Source organism: Natator depressus, chromosome 1, assembly GCF_965152275.1.
Source record: "Natator depressus isolate rNatDep1 chromosome 1, rNatDep2.hap1, whole genome shotgun sequence".
NCBI lineage: Eukaryota > Metazoa > Chordata > Testudines > Cheloniidae > Natator > Natator depressus.
The window spans coordinates 291,656,289-291,678,929 of NC_134234.1; the positions used below are offsets into that span (position 1 = coordinate 291,656,289).

The following is a 22,641-nucleotide window of genomic DNA, read 5'->3' on the forward strand; positions in this document are numbered from 1 at the left end:
CCACTGCTTCCATTGTAATGTACATTAAACACTAAGTGTTTAGCAAAAAAAAATCAAAGTATTTTTGAAGTGGTGAAAGGTCAAAGGGAGCAAGGAATGATACCAATATATTAGATTAGCTTCAATACGTTGTTGAGTGTTTAATCCTCATGCAAGGCTAGGTAGAGCATATTGACCATTCACAGAATGGACGACTGAATACTATCCTTTTACTCCAAGTGAGCACTACCATGAAGAAAGTTTCTGAATAATGGAAGAACAACCTTTATTTTGATTTTTCAGTCATTAAGATACAGGAATATTTATGTCATTCTGTAACTCACACAGGGAAAACATTAGGCTGAGACGAGATGGCTTTTCTTGGCCATATTCAGTATATGAAAACCTGAAATGCAAACCCTGGGAATGGATGGAGGCTGTATGGACTGGGATGTAGGTGGCTTGGCCTAGTAGCAGAGCATGAGTCAGGTCTATTGGGCGGAGCAGATGTCCGGGTTGGAGAATGAAGCCAAGGGTCAGCACTAGAGTCAACTGCCAATTACCACTGCCAGGGGGCAAGCCAGAATCAGAACAAGGAATAGAAGCTAAGGGTCAGAGCCGAGGTCCGATACCAAATGCCTGAGCCAAGGGTCAAGCCAGAGTCAGGGTCAGAAGTTGGAGGCCAGGGGCAGAACCAGACTGGTAACTGATGATTGGAGGTGAGGTGTAAGGGCAGGATTGGAGGAGAGGCAAGGATCAAGCACAGAGCAGGAGTACAGTGGGAACAGTAGTGAAGGCAGGGATGAGCCCAGACCAGAACAGGTTTGGGTGCAGGAGGCAGACACAAGCAGGATCCAATGCAGCTACCATAGGAAATCACCTTGTTGCTCAGACAAACTTCCTGTGTCTCCTGCCTTAAATTGCATGGTTGGACCAATAGGTTGGAGCCAGGAGATCCTCCAATCAGCTATCCCGTGGGTGGTGTGTTGGTTGAGACTATAGTCCTACTAGCTTCTTGGCCCATCAGGTTTCAGTAGACAATGGGTGGAGGCCAGGATACAGCAGCTTCCTGGGACTCCCAGGCCATGGTTCAAGACCCAGAACATCACAGAAGCAAGAAACAGAACAAAGCCATAAAGTAGAATCAGCGGTTGTCCTAATAAAATCAGATTGATCATTTGTGTATCAAGTAAACTACTTTAAATCTCTTAAATTACAAATAAAACAAGGACCGTATGTCTGAATATACTAGGCTTTTGTTTTCATCTTGTTTCGTCTTCATTTGGTGGTAGGAAATGTAAGCATTTATTTGATGTAAGCATCATTACTAAATATTATTTAATTCCTATGAAAGGTTACAAATTGACCTTGGTGGTACTACGTTTACTGTACTAAACTTGCATAGAATATATTTTAGTCTCTCTCTTCTTTTTGTTTCCTGCTTTTGCTTTTATAGATCTTTCCCTCCTGACCCACACCCATTGAGAGATCTCATGAACTGAGATCGCTGCTAAGTGGACTCTCAGGGAACTTTAGAGAAAGATTCAATGATTTCAGATGTACCATACTCTAAAATGTCCTGAATCTTAGCATCTGTGGCAGTTATACCCCAGTGGCTGAAACAGATTGAAAAATGCTTCCACTGGGCTAAATAAGCAGATCTAGTGGTATGCTGTCTGCTGTTCAGTAAAATATTTTGAACTGCCAAAGAACAATGTTTCTCTATTTCATCAAGTCACTCAATAGCCAGGGTGTAAGGTGCAGGCTGTTCAGGTCTGGGTGTAATAATTGACTGTGGTGTTGAGACAGTAGATCTGGAAGTGTAGGCAGAGTCCAAGGAGGCCAAATGGAGAGGCTGTGAAGATCCAAGAACCAGCACTGTCTCAACCATGCTGGGGGTTATTAGAATTATTCTGGCATGGGCTTGTTTTGATATGAGGATCACCTGTGGGATGAGGTGAGTGGAAAGGAATGCATACATGAGGTATGGTCCCCACCAAAGAAGAAAAGCATCAGTCAACGAGCTTGGGCTGTGACCTGCTTGAAAGCAAAATTGACAGCATTTTCTGTTGTCATTCATTGCAAATAGGTCAACCAACAGGATTCCCCAGGCACAGAAGATGGTTCTGAGCACACTGCACTTCAGAGACCACTTGTGATCATGAAAAAATCTGCTGAGATATTGGCCAACAGTTTCTGGGAGCCCTGTAAGTATAAGGGTAGAGAGTAATGCCTTCCTTGATGCAAACGTTCCAGAGTTTCATCTCTTCATGATAAAGCCCATTGGACTTTGCTCCTCTTTGTCTGTTTAGGTAGTATACTATGGTTGCATTGTTGTCAGAACCTGAACTGACAAACCTCTGATGTGAGGGAGAAAGGCATGATGGGCCTTATGAATTGCATAAAACTAGGGTATATAGATGTAAGGTTTGCTTCTTGTTCTGACCATAATATTTAGGTTTGTAAATCCCCCAGGTGAGCACCTCATCCCATGAGTCACGTCAATTATAATCCTCTTGGATGGAAGAGGGAACAGGACGCCTCTGCACACATTGCTCTGATCCATCCACCACTCCAAAAATGCCAGGACTGCAGCAAGTACGCAGACCAGTTTGTCCAGCGAATGCCTGATTGGTCGATAGACTGAGCTTAGCCACCCCTGGAGGCTGTGCAGGCAAAGCCTGGCAAGTTGAGTCACAAAGGTACCTGATGCCATGTGGCCTAATAACCTTAGGATCAAAATGTGGTGTTGGGGTCTGACTTGAGTGAAGTTCACAGCTGAGGAATACCCTAGAATCTTTCCAGGAGCAGATAGGCAGTCAAATTTGTAGAGTTGAGTAGGGCCCCAGTGAATTTTGAGTTTCTGTGTTGTGGCTAACATATTTCCCTTGGCTTTCTATGTGCCCCAGATGCTCGGACAGACTAATGTATTGGATGTTGTGGAGAACGAGTTGTTTGGATCTGCCTCAAATTAACCAACCATCCAGATATGGAAAGACATGGACCCTGTTTCTCCTCAGATAGGCTGCCATTTCTGTCATGCATATTGTGAATACTTACAGAGCCAACAACAGGCCAAAGGGAAGTACTGTGTACTGATTATGCAGCTTGCTATCACAAATCTTGGAAACGTCTTGTGACTTGGCAAAACTGCCACATGGAAGTAGACATCCTGCAAATCGAGGGCACCAAACCAGTCGGTACAATCTTGGGAAGGACTAATCAGTGCTAGAGACAATGTGAGAACTTATGTATTTGATGGATTTGTTGAGACTGTGAAGCTCTAGAATGGATCTCAGGCCTCCCTTAAAATGTGGAATCAGAAAGCATTGTGAATAACACCCCCTTCCCCAATGTTGAATGGGAACTTCCTCTACAGCCCCTAGATAGAGCAGAGTCTGAACTTCTTGAAAAAGCACTGACTCATGAGAGTGGTCCCTGAAGAAGGATGGGGACGATGGGTGAGGATGTGGGGTAGGAAGAAACTGGATTGAATATCTCAATCCCACAATACTTATGATCAATTTATCCATAGTTATGGACTTCCAAGCACTGAGGAAATGAGATAATATACCCCCAAATGGTGGGGAGAAAGAGGATAGATTGCTGATTGTTTTACTGTCCTTGGGTGGGAAGTCAAATGGACTACTTCCCCATAGCTGATTAAGGATGGGATGCCAGTATAGTGGTAGAATTAGACTATTTCCTACACTAAGATTTATGACTCTTCTTTGAAAAGCCTGTCTGTGTTGATGGATAAAATAGCTGCCAATAATACCGCTGTTGCTGAGGCCTATATTGGCATTTCCTGGGTGTTGGAGTGAACAGTCACTTGAGAGTCCTTAAACAAATTTAAAGTCTCATCCATTTTGTGAGAAAATAAAAACTGAGTATCAACGGGAAGGTCTTCAATAGTTTGTTGAATGTCTGTAACTATGCCTGAGTTTTGCAATCAAGATGCTTTCCTTATTGTTATTGCAGATGCCATTACGCTATAAGAAGCATCAGCTACATCAACATAGACTGTAGTGAGATCTTGGCCACTGTGTGGCCTTCTGCAAGAAAAACCTTATATTCCGCCCATGACTCTTCAGGTAACTTTTCAGTAATTTTGGACACCGCAAGCCAGCGCACAAAGCCATATTTAGCTAAAAGCACCTGGTGAATCACTATGCACATTTGGAGAGAGGAGGCTGAATACATTTTTCTACCAAATAAATCAAGTCTCTTGGCTCTTTCTCTTTAGGAGTTGATTTAAGTATTCCCTGTCATGATCCCTCATTGGCAATCATATCTACTAGAGAGTTGGGTGCAGGATGAGAATAAAAACACTCCTGGGAATGGGAACATGATAGTGCTTATCCATGTGCTTAGCTCTAGGGGCCAAAGTCTTTGCCAGTTTTAGAAGAACTTCAATAATAGGGAGGTCTTCCCTCCCCAGCGTGGAAGCCTGGAGAATATCTAAGAGCTTATGTGTGTGTGTTTTCTTGTACACGCTCACTTTGAATCCCCAAAGATATATTCGTTCTTCTCAGTAGTTCCTGATGAGATTTAAAATCAGGAACTGGAGAAGACGCATCCAGAATTATAAAATCATCCGTGAGAAGGAGGAAACTGCTCCAGCCTCTCTCATCATGCCTCACCCATTTTATATATGACCAAAAGAATTTGAATTTACTATTCAGAGAGACATTCCTTTGCATGAGTAAATAAAGGGGAAACTGAGACAGATGCACCTCTCTTTCCACAGGAGAGTACCCTAGGAGGGGCTGTTCTATGACAAGACTGACATTTCTTCTCTCTTTAAATGTGAGAGAATAGAAATGACTTATCTTTTTAAATAGATTGTAAATTCTTCAAGGTAGGGACTTTTGCTCCATGTTTGTACAAATGCCTAATACAGGTGACATAATCCTGATTGGGGTCAATGAGTGAAACTGTAATGCAAATAATAAATAGGGCTGTCAATTAATCACAGTTAACTCACATGATTAACTCAAAAAAATTAATCACTATTAAAAACTGTGATTAATCACAGTTTTAATCACACTGTTAAACAATAGAATACCAATTGAAATGTATTAAATATTTTGGATGTTTTTCTACATTTTCAAATATATTGATTTCAGTTACAATACAGAATACAAAGTGTACACTGCTCACTTTATATTTTTTTAACAAATATCATTTTTACAGGGAAAAAAGAAATAGTATTTTTCAATTCACCTCATACAAGTACTGTAGTGCAATCTCTTTATCATGAAAGTGGAACTTACAAATGTAGAACTTTTTTTTTTTTTTTTTTTTACAAAACTATAAAACAATGTAAAACTTTGGAGCATACAAGTCCACTCAGTCCTACTTCTTGTTCAGCCAAGTGCTGGGACAATCAAGTTTGTTTACATTTACGGGAGATAATGCTGCCCACTTCTTATTTACAAGTCACCAGAAAGTGAGAACAGGCATTCGCATGGCACTTTTGTAGCAAGGCATTTATGTGCCAGATATGCTAAACATTCATATGCCCCTTCATGCTTTGGCCACCATTCCAGAGGACATGCTTCCATGATGATGATGGGTTCTGCTCGATAACTGTCCAAAGCAGTGCAGACTGACGCATGTTCATTTTCATCATCTGAGTCAGATGCCACTAGCAGAAGGTCGATTTTCTTTTTTGGTGGTGATCTATTATTGCTTAACCGTGTAATTAATCATGCGATTAATCACAATTAATTTTTTTAATTGCTTGACTGCCCTAATAATAATTTGTGCCTAATTTCTCATATTGTTAACTCATTTAGAAGACACATCAGTCAAAAAGGTGTAGAGACTGCAGCCAACCAATGGGTCTTTCACCACTGTGCAGCCCTGAACAACATGGTGATCATGGACCAACATAATCTGCCGCTGAGAGCCTTGCTTACATTAGCATTTCCACTGTTTTTTCCCCCACCTTTGTTAGCAATGGTGGGAAACTCCTGTGACCAGGTGGCTGGGATGGACCACACTGAGAAGGCCACAGTCAGGGCAGACTACAAGAAATATGGCAGACCATCCCCAAAGGTGGTGGCTTATTCTGTAATTTGATTCACCAAGCCAATAAGAAAAGAGTTTCTGAAGTACCACACTGGTTAACCAGAAGCCAAACACAGTTCCCTTTAGGCATTCCAGTCCTTGGCTATGACCCAGACAACCAAGTCAGTGAGGGGTTATTGAAAACCCATTTCACCAAAGGATCAGACACCTATCCCTAGGTCTATATGAATCTCAGATCTTATCCGAATATCACGCTGTCAGCCAATCCTTAGTAAACTAACTAAAGATTTATAAAGAAGAGAGCTGTAAATGGTTAATAGATCATGTACATACAAATGATTGCAAGTCCTTATCAGGTTTGTAGCAATGATGGAATAGACTGCTGGCTTGCAAAAGTCTCTCTGGTAACTTCCAAAAGATTGGAAGATCCATAGGTACTGACTTCCCCTCTGCCCCTCCCGTGGGTGCTCGACTGCCCCTCCTGTGGGTGCTCAACTGCCCCTCCCACGGCCCCACCCCTGCACAACCCTCACTCCGCCCCAATTCCACCACCTTCCCCCAAGTCGCTGCCCCTGCCCTGCTTCTTCTCCACCTCCTCCCCTGAGCGCGCTGCATCCCCACTCCTCGCCCTCCCTCCTGGAAAGTCCTAAGCACTGCCAAACCGCTGTTTGGCAGTGGGCGGGAAGCGCTGGGATGGAGGGGGAGTACCAGGGATGCGGCACGCTCAGGAGGGGGGGAGGAGGAGGTGAGGCAGGGGCATGGGGAGCTTGGCTGCCGGTGGGTGCGGAGCACCTGCTAATCCCCCCCCCCCCCCGTGGGTGCTCCAGTCCCACACCTATGGGAAGGTCCTCAATCCATAGTTCAAAATACTCCTTTTAGTTGTAAATCCACATTCCAAAGAACTGGAGCAGGAAAGAGGCAAAATGGAGATGTTTCAGGTGTTGTTTATACCTTCTGCCATGTGCAAAGAAAGTTATTGTTCCAAACAAAGCCCACAGCCCCTTTGTATGGAAAGTTACTGGCCCAAGATGGGGTCCAGGGTCACTCAAGCATATCACATGTCCTTACATGTTTTGCTGAATCACAAGGAGTGGCCACTGGCTCCTTGCTGTCTGAGGCATCCACAGGAAAGGCCTGCTGGGTGGGATGAGATTCTTCAATGGCCCATTGTGAGAGTGGAGTGTCCTTAATGGGCCATCAACACATAGCTGTCTAGCCCTAATGTAAATCTATTTGGGTGTCAACCAGGAATATAACACATGTATAAGATACAAGCACATAGCTAATATTCATAATTTCAGACACAAAGATGATACATGCATATAAATAGGATAATCATACTTAGCAAATCATAACTTTTCCATTGATACCTTACAGGATATGCTTTGTATAAGATTTATGGAAATTGTGTAACATGGTAACAACAGTGATATAAATGGTCACCTTTCTTATACACAGTATCACAACCCCCAGAAAAAAGGCTATTGTAGATGCAGCCCTAGATACTATTTAAAATTAAAACAGTGTCAATCTAAACTTAAATCATAGAATTGGACTGGAAGGAACCTCAAGAGGTCTTCTAGTCCAGTCCCCTGCAGTCAAGAGAGCATTAAGTATTAGCTAGACCATCCCTGACAGTTGTTTGTCTGACCCGCTCTTAAAAATATCCAGTGATGCAGATCCCACAACCTCCCTAGACAATTTATTCCAGTGCTTAACCACCCTGATAGGAAGTTTTTCCTAATGTCCAACCTAAACTGCCCTTGCTGCAATGTAACTCTATTGCTTCTTGTCCTATTCTTAGAGGATAAGGACAACAATTTTTCTCCCTCCTCCTCCAATCTTTTATGTACTTGAAAATGGTTGTCATGTCCCCTCGCATCCAGTCTTCTCTCCTCCAGACTAAACAAACCCAGTTTTTTTCTATCTTCCCTTCTAGGTCATGTTTTCTAGACCTTTAATCATCTTTGTTGCTCTTCTCTGGACTTTCTCCAATTTATCCACATCTTTCCTGAAATGTGGTTCCCAGAACTGGACACAATGTTCTGGTTGAGACAGACTTAGCATGGAGTAGAGCAGAAGGATGACTTCTCATGTCTTGCTTACAACACTCCTGCTAATACATCCCAGAATGATGTTTGCTTTTTTTTTTTTGCAACAGTGTTACACTGTTGACTCATATTTAGCTTGTGATCCACTATAACCCTGAGATCCCTTTTTGCAGTACTCCTTCCTAGGCAGTCATTTCCCATTTTGTGTGTGTGCAACTGATTGTTCCTTCCTAAGTGGAGTACTTTGTAATTTGTCCTTACTGAATTTCATCCAATTTACTTCAAACCATTTCTCCAGTTTGTCTAGATGATTTAGAATTTTAATCCTATCCTCCAAAGCATTTGCCACCCCTCCCAGCTTGGTATCATCCACAAACTTCATAAGTGTACTCTCTATGCCATTATCTAAATCATTAATGAAAATATTAAATAGAACCAGACTCTGTATCTAAATATGCTCTTCCCCTTCCTTGTTAGGGTGAACCCCATCTCTGCTTAGCAGTTCTTCTTAAAACAGCATCCCATGGTCAAGGAATCCTCGCAGCCAGGTATTCAGCTCCAGGATGCATCTGTCTCTGCCTGGGCCCCTAATTTTGACCAGAAGGGTCGAAGAGAACACCAGTGCCCCTAGGTCCTTCACCCTTACTCCCAGAGCCCTGTAGTCACTTCTGATCTGCTGAGGGTCATACCTCACAGTATCATTAGTGCCCATGTAGATTTGTAGCATGGGGTAGTAGTCAGAGGGCCAGATGATCCTCAACAATCCCTCTGTAACATCTCAGATACGGGGCCCTGGCAGGCAGCATACCTCCTGGGATGCCATGTCAGGCTAACAGATGGGTGCCTCCGTCCCCCTCAAAAGAGAGTCACCAACCACTACTGTCCTACGTTTCCTCCTGGGAGTGGTGGCTGTGATCCTCCCAGCCTTGCAGGTACCTGGCTTCTGCTCCTCCACCTTTGGGGGTGATTCTTCCTTGCCAGGACAGCATAACGGTTCTTCATCACTACGGTGGGTGGGTTGGGAGTAGGGGTGGAGCATTGCCTGCTGCGAGAAGTAAGCAGCAGCCAGTGTCCTTTCTGTGACAGAGCCGTAGCCATCTCTCCTGGGGGCATGACAGCAGTCCTCTCTAGTTGGATATGTTCCTCAGCCTTGGACATCTCCATATGAATACTCTCAATTAATTCTTCATGTTCACAGATGCTCCTCAGCCTAGCCACCCCCTCTGTATCTCTCCCACCTGCTTCCCTGAGAGATTCCACCAGCAAGCACCTTTCACACTGGATGATCCCCCCAGCCTGGCTTTCTGCGTGGAAATGCAGGCCACAGTCTCTGCAAATACACACCAAGATCTGGGTAGAGGCATCCATGGTTAGGTTCTCTGTCTGGATATAGGTGGAGGAGACAGGAGCAGTGTTGGCACTGGCAATGCGACCTTTCCTAACTATAGTGATGATATTATGACTCTGTCTTACAAACTCCTTCTCAAGCTCCCCTGTTTGCAGTCTCTTGGTCGCTTAGCCTCTGGCTTTTAAGGCCTTCTCTCTTAGGTCAGCCCGCACCCCCCCATTAACCACACAGTGAGAGGGTGATAACTGATGATCAAGGATGATCCAGTGAACAAAGGTTCAAACAGTCCCCAGACATACAATCCCAACTGACCCTGTAACTTTAAGATAACCTGAAAGAGAAAGAAAAACACAAAGAGCCCAAACACAAAGAGCCCAAAACCAAACAGCCAAACAGGCTCACTCATCCCAAGATTAGTACTTGCACCTTGTTTGTTCAGCAGGGGGATCTCCTTCTCTCCCTCTCAAACTTCCCTGTTTGCAGTCCCCTGTTTGCTAGCAAAATTGAAAGTGTAGCTAAAAATCCTAGTGTAGACGAGGCTTAAGTCTACAGCCAGACAGCTTGGCACAACCATGCCAGTTGAATCACCTTCTTCATCTCAGCTGGGGGACTTAAGTCTGAAGAAAATTAAATGTCAGAACTCTTTGCTTATCTGTGTCTCCATTTTAACTGTATATGGTTGCAGTTAGAGTGGGGCTTTCCCTGCCGTCATCACTCAAAACGTACACTGCTGCAATATAGTGCAATGGAGGCCTGAAGTTTTTTTCCTTTCTCTGTCTTTCTGACTGTCAGGGACTTGGTCTTCCCCATAACTGAGTGTATGTGCAGTGTCACTACAGACAGGGGGGAAGCTACCCTATTAAACTATAAAAAGGAGCTTGTTAGCCTGAACTATTAAAGTAATCACATGTTCATTTTCATTCCAGAAATATGTATATGTTCGTAGCATTGAGTGGAAGAACCCCACCCCATCTCAGGTCCAAAAGCAATATGCCTCAAGAAGAGATATACAAATTCCACGCACATTAGTGGCAGTGGCAGATTAATGATTTTGCCACCCCTAGGCCCAGAAATAATTGCCACCCCCTCCCAGCAGCTCCCTGCCCGCCCCCCTGCCCCCGCCCCAGCTCACCTCCGCTCCGCCTCCTCCCCTGAGCGCGCCACCGGGTCCTGCTTCTCCAGGCTCCCTGCCAGTGCTTGAGCGTGAAACAGCTTCGCAAAGGAGGAGGGAAGGGGGGGAATGAGGCGCACTCAGGAGAGGAGGCGGTGCCAGGGCTGGGATTTGGGGAAGGGGACCAATAGGGGCAGGGAGGGGGTGGGGAATGGGGGCGGGGAAGGGGTGGAGTTGGGGCAGGGCCGGGGGCGGAGGGCATGAACTGGCACAGGGGGAAGCAGCCTCTGGCTGCTATTATAAATTTGCCACCCCTGCAAATTTGCTGCCCTAGGCCTAGGCCTTGTTGGCCTAGGTGTTAATACGTCACTGATTAGTGGTGAGTTTTACCCTTATTCATAACTTTTAATGTTTCTGAATTATTGTTCTGTCTCTGTTTTGTCCATTTTGTTTTCATTACTCCAGTTGGGAAAAGCATCTAACCCCACTTTCTGTGCTAGCATGTGCATTTTACAGTGCAGCAACCTCATTCAGAAGATCTGAATCTTGCCAGGATTCATTTTATCCCCTATATTTTGTAACGAGATTATGCAGTTACTAGGCCAAGTCTATTGTTCCAGTGAGATTTTTCATTTTCACAGTTGTGCTATGCTTGTGATATTACACTGCAGGTGTAGACTGTTATTACAAGACACATGCTGCAAGTCGCTGCATGTAACCACAGGCATGGGGAACAGTAAGTAGACATTAAATCCTGATGCTATTATAGCTTACTCTGCACTTTGGCTATCCAGGCTACTATAGGTAACACTCAGCCCCCATACAGGAGACACTGTCATTGGCTTCAAGAAAAGCACACAAATACTTTGGCAGAACTTTAGGAACTGATCATTAAGTAATTCATAACAAACAACCAGAAACTGGGTAGTATAGCTGGACAATGGGAACCATTTTCTTAAAGTGGCCTGCGGCAGCAAATACATACATGTTTTATCTTGTGTTAACAGAGACCACAACTGACACTGCCAAGAAATTATCACCCTTCTTACTGAATAAAGGTGTGTACCTCAACAGATGACAAAAGGGCTCTGAAATCACCTAAGCCAGGATGTATTTGTAAAGTGCAGTTGCACATTGTACACCAGAGCAATTCCAGGAACAGCAGTGGGCTGTGTACAATTACATTTTGATTCACAGAAGAGCTGGCTCTTACATGCTGCCTTTGCCTTCACCTTCGCTAACAGTTCACATCTGTAATACTTGTAGATTCTGTCTCATGGAATGTTTGATTTCCGTAATTTGAGTTCATGTTTGCAAAGTCACACAGATGTAATCAGAAGCACAAATCAAAAGGTTCGGCAATACCGATTCCAGCATTTGCCTCTCCCCTTATCAGCACTTACTGCTCTGTGTGGCTGAGTAAATACTCCCTCATAGCCAAGATTTCACCTGTAACTTGAGCTGCAAGGAGGAATGTAGAGGGTTACTTGTCAAATGAGCAAATAGTTGGAAGCATTGAGATGGAGGAGCCTAGAGTAGCTGACCAGGCAGATGGAGTAAACATCTTCATGTGAAAGCTGAAGTAACTTATTCTTTTTCCCTTTGTCCCTTCCTCTGAGACCAAGGCAACAGGAGAGGAACTGTGCAAAATACACGACTTGTCTTGGTCTGCTCGTGGGATGGTGCACCTACATGCCACCCCTTACTCAGGGCAGGTGTCCAAATTACAGACTAGCTCAGAGTGCACAACAGAAGCAAACTTTTTTTTTCCTGGCTAGGATAGTCATTATCATCTTCACCTTGCATGAGAAAGCAGGACCATGGAAACACACAGCTTATTTTATATGAAAAGCAAAATTTTGTTTAACGCAGTCTTGCAGAATTTTATTTGCCTTTACATGGCATAATTTTTTTCACAGGTGAGTGAAAATATGGGTGCACCAGTAAATATTGTGCCAAGGCTGGTAGATATTCATGACTATTTTGGAAGGTTGGGTCAGCTGAAGAGTCATAAAACAAGACAAGATTTGGGAAAGAAACAGTAAGACAAGAAGTAAACACAGTTTGTATGTTTGAATTGGAAAGAAACAAACTTGAAAAAAAATGCAAAACAAAGTTAATAGATTCTCCCCCCCAGGTTTAAAACACTTCCATTAAAAAGGACAATTTTTGTGTTGTATCTCTCAGGAAAGTTGGCTGTAAGCCCGAATGGACTAAGAAAGAAGTGCAAAATACAAACAAGACCTGAACAAAAACTTGCTTTTGGTATCTCAAAATATTACTGCCGAAATGCTGACAATGCAATTCAAAATGCTAAAATTCACCAAAGTTCAGATTTTAAAACTCTCTTGAAGAGCAAAAATCAGTTTCTCCTGTAAAAAGCATGGCTTGAGTACTGTGAATACACTCTGAATTCCAAGAGCATTAGCTGCAGATAGAACATATAAAGGCTCATTCTTGTCTCCTGTGAAATTTGTAACTTCCTCTCTCGATAAAACACCACCACTGAATCTGGTCAACTGCACCTGAGCCTGCAATAGCAAATTATTTGGTTTATTCATTCTGGTTCCATAATGCATTCTTCATGAATACCTAGCAACTACTAAATAGTAATCTGTCTTTCCTTAACTCTTGTGTATCTTGTCTATACTAGGAAATGGCACTGTTTCAACAGCTGGGACTCAGCAATCAGATTAGCTGATTGCTGGCCATGGTTTAGATTTGGTCAGTACCAGTTGAGCTAACTCAGTTGTTAAAACAGTGTTATTTCCTACTGCAGAAAAGAGAGTAGTCTCACAGTGAAGGAATGGGTGAATAAATCTGAAGTATTTGCAGACTGCACAGTTCAAAAGCATGATCAGATTGCTAGGAGAAGAACAACACTCAGACTAAGAAAACATAACACTGCCATGTTGATCGTTATTGTGAATTTTTACACCCATCATTAAGGGATACTCTGGAGTTAAACTATGAGCCTTATTCTAAACTATTCTATATTTTTTTAATAAATCACTCTAGGTTTATTAAAATTATTTATTAATTTAAATTATATTTGAAACTTCACTTTCGCTCCCATCTCTCCCCAATACGTCAACGAAGCACAAACAATTATAATTTGCTTTATCAGTTACTCAGTCATTAATCATTGGAATTAAATACCTTTCAGTGATTTTGATATCACGTAAAATAATGCTGATGAAATTAAAGATACCAAAAAAAAAAAAAATAAGGACATTGTACCAGAAGTAAAGCCAGCTCTGTGCAAGAAGGCCTTGCTCTGAGAAGGAACACTGGGAATTGGACTCTACCAACAACACTGCAAGAAGGAATTTTATCATCACACTCCAAAGAAAAAGCAAACACTTTCATTTACCAAATCATATTTATAGCAGAGGTGTTAGTCACACTGTTCTTATGCATATAGGAATATCTATTTGTTACATCTGCAGACCAGACAGTTTGACTGTGCATTGTGTTTTTTCTCATCCTCATAAATTGAAAGGAGTCTCTGAAAGCCATAGACCAGTGGCTCTCAACCTTTCCAGACTACTGTACCCCTCTCAGGAGTCTGATTTATCTTGTGTACTCCCAAGTTTCACCTCACTTAAAAACTACTTGTCTAAAAAATCAGACATAAAAATACAAAAGAATCACAGCACACTATTACTGAAAAATTGCTTATGTTCTCATTTTTACCATATAATTATAAAATAAATAAATTGGAATATAAATATTGTACTTCCATTTCAGTGTATACAGAAGTATAAACAAGTCATGGTCTGTATGAAATTTTAGTTTGTACTGACTTTGCTAGTGCTTTTTATTAGGCTGTCAAGCGATTAAAAAATTAATTGCGATTAATCGCATACTTAAAAAAATTAATTGCAATTAATCATGGGATTAATCACACTGTTAAACAATAATAGAATACCATTTATTTAAATATTTTTGGATGTTTTCTACAATTTCAAATATATTGATTTCAAATACAACACAGAATAAAAACTGTACAGTGCTCACTTTATATTTATTTTTGATTACAAGTATTTGCACTGTAAAAAACCAAAAGAAATAGTATTTTTCGATTCATCTAATACAAGTACTGTAGTGCAATCTCTTTACCACAAAAGTTGAACTTACAAATGTAGAATTATGTACAAAAAAACTGCATTCAAAAGTAAAACAATGTAAAATTTTAGAGCCTACAAGTCCACTTAGTCCTACTTCTTATTCAGCCAATCACTAAGACAAACAAGTTTGTTTACATTTTCAGGAGATAATATTGTCCACTTCTTGTTTACGTTACCTGAAAGTGAGAACAGGTGTTCGCATGGCACTGTTGTAGCTGGTGTCGCAAGATATTTACATGCCAGATGCGCTAAAGATTTATATGTCCCTTCTTACTTCAACCACCATTCCAGGTCATAGAATCATAGAATCACAGAATATCAGGGTTGGAAGGGACCTCACAAGGACATCTAGTCCAACCCCCTGCTCAAAGCAGGACCGATCCCCAATTAAATCATCCCAGCCAGGGTTTTGTCAAGCCTGACCTTAAAAACTTCTAAGGAAGGAGATTCCACCACCTCCCTAGGTAACGCACTCCAGTGTTTCACCACCCTCCTAGTGAAAAAGTTTTTCCTAATATCCAACCTAAATCTCCCCCACTGCAACTTGAGACCATTACTCCTTGTTCTGTCATCTGCTACCACTGAGAACAGTCTAGATCCATCCTCTTTGGAACCCCTTTTCAGGTAGTTGAAAGCAGCTATCAAATCCCCCCTCATTCTTCCCTTCCATAGACTAAACATCCCCAGTTCCCTCAGCCTCTCCTCATAAGTCATGTGTTCCAGTCCCCTAATAATTTTTGTTGCCCTCCGCTGGACTCTTTCCAATTTTTCCACATCCTTCTTGTAGTGTGGTGCCCAAAACTGGACACAGTACTCCAGATGAGGCCTCACCAGTGTCGAATAGAGGGGAACGATCACGTCCCTCGATCTGCTGGCAATGCCCCTACTTATACATCCCAAAATGCCATTGGCCTTCTTGGCAACAAGGGCACACTGTTGACTCATATCCAGCTTCTTGTCCACTGTAACCCCTAGGTCCTTTTCTGCAGAACTGCTGCCGAGCCATTCGGTCCCTAGTCTGTAGCGGTGCATTGGATTCTTCTGTCCTAAGTGCAGGACTTTGCACTTGTTCTTGTTGAACCTCATCAGATTTCTTTTGGCCCAATCCTCCAATTTGTCTAGGTCCCTCTGTATCCTAACCCTACCCTCCAGCGTATTTACCTCTCCTCCCAGTTTAGTGTCATCTGCAAACTTGCTGAGGGTGCAATCCACACCATCCTCCAGATCATTAATGAAGATATTGAACAAAACCGGCCCCAGGACCGACCCTTGGGGCACTCCACTTGATACCAGCTGCCAACTAGACACGGAGCCATTGATCACTACCCGTTGAGCCCGACAATCTAGCCAGCTTTCTATCCACCTTATAGTCCATTCATCCAGGCCATACTTCTTTAACTTGCTGGCAAGAATACTGTGGGAGACCGTGTCAAAAGCTTTGCTAAAGTCAAGGAACAACACATCCACTGCTTTCCCTTCATCCACAGAGCCAGTTATCTCATCATAGAAGGCAATTAGATTAGTCAGGCGTGACTTTCCCTTGGTGAATCCATGCTGACTGTTCCTGATCACTTTCGTCTCCTCTAAGTACTTCAGAATTGATTCCTTGAGGACCTGCTCCATGATTTTTCCAGGGACTGAGGTGAGGCTGACTGGCCTGTAGTTCCCAGGATCCTCCTCCTTCCCTTTTTTAAAGATGGGCACTACATTAGCGTTTTTCCAGTCGTCTGGGACCTCTCCCAATCGCCATGCATTTTCAAAGATAATGGCCAATGGCTCTGCAATCACATCCGCCAACTCCTTTAGCAGTCTCGGATGCAACGCATCCAGCCCCATGGACTTGTGCACGTCCAGCTTTTCTAAATAGTCCCGAACCACTTCTCCACAGAGGGCTGGTCACCTCCTCCCCATGCTGTGTTGCCCAGCGCAGCAGTCTGGGAGCTGACCTTGTTCATGAAGACAGAGGCAAAAAAAGCATTGAGTACATTAGCTTTTTCCACATCCTCTGTCACTAGGTTGCCTCCCTCATTCAGTAAGGGGCCCATACTTTCCTTGACTTTCTTCTTGTTGCTAACATACCTGAAAAACCCTTCTTGTTACTCTTAACATCTCTTGCTAGCTGCAACTCCAGATGTGATTTGGCCTTCCTGATTTCACTCCTGCATGCCCGAGCAATATTATATATTATAATATTTATACTCTTCCCTGATCATTTGTCCAATCTTCCACTTCTTGTAAGCTTCTTTTTTGTATTTAAGATCAGCAAGGATTTCATTGTTAAGCCAAGCCGGTCACCTGCCGTATTTACTATTCTTTCTACACATCGGGATGGTTTGTCCCTGTAACCTCAATAAGGATTCTTTAAAATACAGCCAGCTCTCCTGGACTCCTTTCCCCCTCATGTTATTCTCCCAGGGGATCTTGCCCATCAGCTCCCTGAGGGAGTCAAAGTCTGCTTTTCTGAAGTCCAGGGTCCATATTCTGCTGCTTTCCTTTCTTCCTTGTGTCAGGATCCTGAACTTGACCATCTCATGGTCACTGCCTCCCAGGTTCCCATCCACTTTTGCTTCCCCTACCAATTCTTCCCGGTTTGTGAGCAGCAGGTCAAGAAGAGCTCTGCCCCTAGTTGATTCCTCCAGTACTTGCACCAGGAAATTGTCCCCTACATTTTCCAAAAACTTCCTGGATTGTCTGTGCACCGCTGTATTGCTCTCCCAGCAGATATCAGAGTGATTGAAGTCTCCCATGAGAACCAGGGCGTGCGATCTAGTAACTTCTGCTAGTTGCCAGAAGAAAGCCTCGTCCACCTCATCTCCCTGGTCCGGTGGTCTATAGTAGACTCCCACCACAACATCACCCTTGTTGCTCACACTTCTAAACTTAATTCAGAGACTCTCAGGTTTTCACATGCATCCATGCTGATGACAGGTTCTGCTCAATAACAATCCAAAGTAGTGTGGACCGACGCATGTCATTTTCATCATCTGAGTCAGATCCCAGCAGCAGAAGGTTGATATTTTTTTTGGATGGTTCGGGTTCTGTAATTTCTGCATTGGAGCGTTGCTCATTTAAGACTTCTGAAAGCATGTTCCACACCCTGTCCCTCTCAGATTTTGGAAGACAGTTCAGATTTTTAAACCTTGGGTTGGTTAGAAATCTCACATTGATTCCTTCTTTGCGTTTTGTGAAATCTACAGCAAAACTGTTCTTAAAACGAACATGTTCTGGGTCATCATCCGAGATTGCTATAGCATGAAATATATGGCATAATGCAGGTAGAACAGAGCAGGAGACAAACAATTCTCCCCCAAGGAGTTCAGTCACAAATGTAATTAATGCATTATTTTTTTAATGAGCATCATCAGCATGGAAGCATGTCCTCTGGAATGATGGCCGAAGCATGAAGGCCCATCCGATTGTTTAGCACAGGGGTCGGCAACCTTTCAGAAGTGGTGTGCCGAGTCTTCATTTATTCACTCTAAGTTAAGGTTTCGCATGCCAGTAATACATTTTAACGTTTTTAGAAGGTCTCTTTCTATAAGTCTATAATATATAACTAAACTATTGTTGTATGTAAAGTAAATAAGATTTTTAAAATGTTTAAGAAGCTTCATTTAAAATTAAATTAAAATGCAGAGCCCCCCGGACCTATGGCCAGGACCCAGGCAGTGTGAGTGCCACTGAAAATCAGCTTGCGTGCTGCCTTGGCACGTGTGCCATAGGTTGCCTACCCCTGGTTTAGCATATCTGGCACGTAAATACCTTGCAATGCCAGCTACAAAAGTGCCAAGCAAATACCTGTTCTCACTTTCTGGTGACCTTTTAAATAAGAAGAGGGCAGCATTATCTCCTGTAAATGTAAACAAACTTATTTTTCTTAGTGATTGGCTGATCAAGAAGTAGGACTGAATGGACTTGTAGGCTCTGAAGTTTTACATTGTTTTGTTTTTGAGTGCAGTTATGTAACAAAAAAAATTTGTAAGTTGTACTTTCACGGCAAAGAGATTGCACTACAGTACTTATATGAGGTGAACTGAAAAATACTATTTTATTGTTTATCATATTTACAGTGCAAATATTTGTAATAAAAAATAATATATGCTTTGATTTCAATTACAACACAGAATACAATATATATGAAAATGTAGAAAAACATCCAAAATATTTAATCAATTTCAATTGGTATTCTATTGTTTAACAGTGCAATTAAAACTGTGATTAATTTTTTTATTTGTGATTAATTTTTTTTAGTTAATCATGTGAGTTAACTGCGATTAATTGACAGCCCTACTTTTTATGTAGCCTGTGGTAAAACTAGGCAAATATCTAGATGAGTTGATGTATCTCATGGAAGACCTCTGCATACCACCAGGGATACATGTACCAATGATTGAGAACTCCTGCCATAGACCAAATCCTCTACTGATATTATTCAATTGAAGTCAATGGAATTATGCCAGCAAAGAATTTGGCTCATAAAAACACTCATAAGTGCATGCAGAGTTTCACACAATGAACTGAATTCCTGACTAAGTTATGACTTGACCCTTCAAGGCACATGTGGTGGGATCCACAAAGGGACTTAGGTGTTGCAATGTTTAGCATCACAGCACCTAATGTTTAGGTGCCTAGAAAATCTCAGGGACAACACTGTAGTCCACAAAGCCAAGTGAGGCACCTTTTAGAGTCATTCTCTCTTGCTCTCTCTGGATCAATGACTGTTCCACTGTGGATAAATACTTAAACTGTCAGGGTATGTCTCCACTGGAATAAAAGACCCATGGTTGCCCTGGGTCAGCTGACTTGGGTTCATGGGCTCAGGCTGTGGGGCTAAAAATTGCCATGTAGACATCTGGGCTAAAGATGGATCCAAGGCTCTAGAGCCCTCCCCCTCACAGAGTCCAACAGCCCACAATCCAGCATAATCAGAGGCCACCTACCAGAACGGGTTCCCCCCTGGGACCTAGGCAGCTGAGTGCCGATCTTCCCCCCAGTTCATGGATCACTCTGGGACTTAGTTGGCAGATAGACATCTGGACGCCCCAAGGGAGGTGGCAATGCACATGCCCAAGGATCTAAAACTTAGGTGCCTAGTGAGTGGAAAGTTAGGCGCCGAGTGAGTTTAGGTGCCTAAAGGGATAAGTGGCAGTGAAGCTGGAGTTTCCCGGATCGTAGTGGTGCTGAGCACAGGGATTTAGGTGCCTAACTCTGGAGTTTAGGCACTTAAGTTGCTTTGTGGATCTCACCATTGGCTCCTCCTAAGAGTTGCTATTTTAAGGTCAGGAATGCACTGTCGCTTAATTTCCATCAGAATTATAAGTAGGGTGACCATATTTCCCTATGCTGAATACGGGACACCTGGTAAAATTACTCGTATTCAAGTGAGTTCAATGACAACTATGGAGTACAAACGTTCAAATTAACATCAAGTTGACTGAGCACCTGTTAAAAAGAAATCCTGCATAGTTCAATTCTTTTTTATTTACCTTCTTACCTTTAAGGCTTTAGGGTTCACACAGGGAGAGGTCACACACACACTCCTGTTCACCTCTCTCGCTCGGGGGTGGTGGTGGTGGTGACCGACTAACCCGACCCTCCCTGCCCAGCGCTCTCCACCCTCTATGCCTGGCTGAGCCTCCAGGACAGCCCCTCCTCTCCTAGTACTTAACCGTTGCGTCTTCCAGAGTCAGCACATGAGGGGGGAGCATGCAAAGTCACACCTCCCCCCACAGGTTTCTGCCAGGGCTCATAACAGAATTGTGACCAGCGGCAGCCTTTCAGGACTGTGCAGGAGGGAAAGGATGACAGCTGCTTCCAGCCATGAGGGGGGAGGGAGGGATAACTTGGCCTGTGTCTTTGCAGAGCTTGTCCCTTCCTGCCTGCACAGTGTCGAAAGGCAGATAACACCTCCAGGCTGCTGCTGGTCACCAACCTAACCCAGCCACCTCCTGTTCCCTTGCTGCAGTGAGGCAGGAAGGGGTTAAGGATGCATTGAGTACCAGGTCCTGTCAGGGGCTTCAGCGAACCCTGCCAGAGAGGTGGCTCAGCAAGGGAGGATGCTGAGGGGATGGAGCAGCCCCGTGCAGGACCCAAGGCGGTGGGGTGGGGGGAGTGCGAAGAGGGTGCTAAGCTAAATCCCTGCCCAGGGGGTTGCTGTGGAGCCTGCAGGGTTGGGGGACAAACAGGCTGGAAATTGCTTTCCCATCCCCACCCGCCACTCCAGAGCTTAGCTGAGGGGCGGAGAGGCTTCCCCGTGCCAGTGCTGAGTGGGGCTTTGGCACATGCAGGGCTTGGCTCCTCCTGGCCAGCGCCCCAGGCCAGAGGGTCTTGGGCTTTCCCGGGGTGCTGGCCCAGTCAGAAGCAGTAGGGGAAGGAAGGAGCCTGCCAGCCAAGGCTGTTGATGAGCTGAGTGCTCCGACCAGGGGCTGGTTCTCTGCACAGCACTAGGAGCAGGATGTGCCCCGCTGCAGGGCGGGGGGGATGTGGAAGAGCAATGGGGCTGGGAAGGGGGAGGGTCAAGGGGCAAAGCAGGAAGGGGACAGCGAGAGAGGGGGAGCATGTAAAGAGCCAATAGGTGGGCAGCAGAGGTGACACATAGCCAGCTGCCATCTGGTGCCTGCCTGCAGTCACCAGCCACCGCAGCTCACAGCACGCAGCTCATGCCAGCTTGAAATGAGATGGGGCCCACTAGCCGAGAGTCAGCATGCAGCAGGGGCTGTGCTGAGGGACCAGCAGAGGGAGTGTCCGGCCCCGTGCACTGCAGCTTTGCCCTGCCACCAGCCTTGCAAACCCACACCCATCATCAGCCACTGGACCCCCCACTCACCACTGGTGAGCATGCAACTGGCAAGCAGGGATCCATCCAGTAGCAGGACCTGCAAGTACTCATGGCGGGGAGACAGAAAATATGGGACAATTTGCCTGTTTTTAAGAAAAAGTCAGGACATCTGCAGGAGGGCTTAAATACAGGACTGTCCCCTTAGAAACGGGATGTCTGGTCACCCTAATTATAAGTGGCTCTTAACCTTACTAGCAAAGCCGAAGAACACCACTGTCTTTGAGATGACCTAGTTACGTCACACGTGCAGTGATAAACACATGCAGTGTAAGGGTTTAGGTGGTGCAGTGTGCTTGTACATGGCCCACTGCACTTGGGTGTATTTCACCAACATTACACAGAAGGTATTTTTAATTTTGTGGTAGTGTATGATTTATAATTATGATAGAATGTGTTATTAAAGAATAGTAACAAAAATGTGTTAATGGAGCTTACCAACAGAGATGGCTGCACTCTTATTCCCACATGTCACAGGATGAATTTGCTACACCTTGGTCACGCCTATCCCTGCTCCAAGTTCTGGCCCTTTAAGGATAGGTAGGGAGAATCATGTGACTGCAAGGTAAGGCAGTTTCCTGGAGAAGGATTACAGGAGGATCCCTTTTCTTCTGGAAAGTGGACCAGAGGGTGATAAGCTGATTGATGCTCTGTAGAGTCAGGTCCAAAATAAGTGAAGAATGTTTCCCAGATGAGAAGGAGTCAGGAACAGAGGCTGCATGGGTCTCAGCACAGGACTGCTGGGAACACAGCCTAAACAGAGGAAGAGGTGCTTGGACTTGTGAAGTAAGGCAGTTTGGTGCTTGACTGTGCATAGGCACTTCATAATACAGAGTCCCTAGACCAGCACTTGGGTGGCTTGTGTTTCCCTCCCGGTGGAGCTAGTGGCAGTGGAAAACCTCTAAACTAAGGGGAATGATGTAAAGGTTGGACAAAGCCCAAAGAGGGTGAACTTGTTTTGGGCATTTGTTTGTTGTGTCTTATTTGGGACTTTGTTTATCTTGGAAGGCCCAAATCACCTAAATCTTCTCTGAGGGAAACTGAGTCAATGAAGAAAGAAAACTGAGGCAGGACTGCAACCTGATTCTGGGACTAAGTAAGCTGTGCTGTCACACCATGTTTTGCTCACATTTCTTTAAAATAAAACACTA

General features: G+C 43.9%; 1 protein-coding gene across 1 annotated transcript in view; it reads left to right on the forward strand.

Annotated features, from left to right (window-relative positions):
• Positions 1-22,641, forward strand: part of LOC141990068 (uncharacterized) — a 58,527-nt gene that overhangs the window by 7,598 nt on the left and 28,288 nt on the right. Inside the window, exons 2-6 of the mRNA XM_074957065.1 lie at positions 2,069-2,186; positions 2,455-2,577; positions 2,889-3,218; positions 3,961-4,073; positions 22,499-22,586. The gene's annotated coding sequence lies outside the window, so the exon portion shown is untranslated. The remainder of the gene's footprint in view (positions 1-2,068; positions 2,187-2,454; positions 2,578-2,888; positions 3,219-3,960; positions 4,074-22,498; positions 22,587-22,641) is intronic.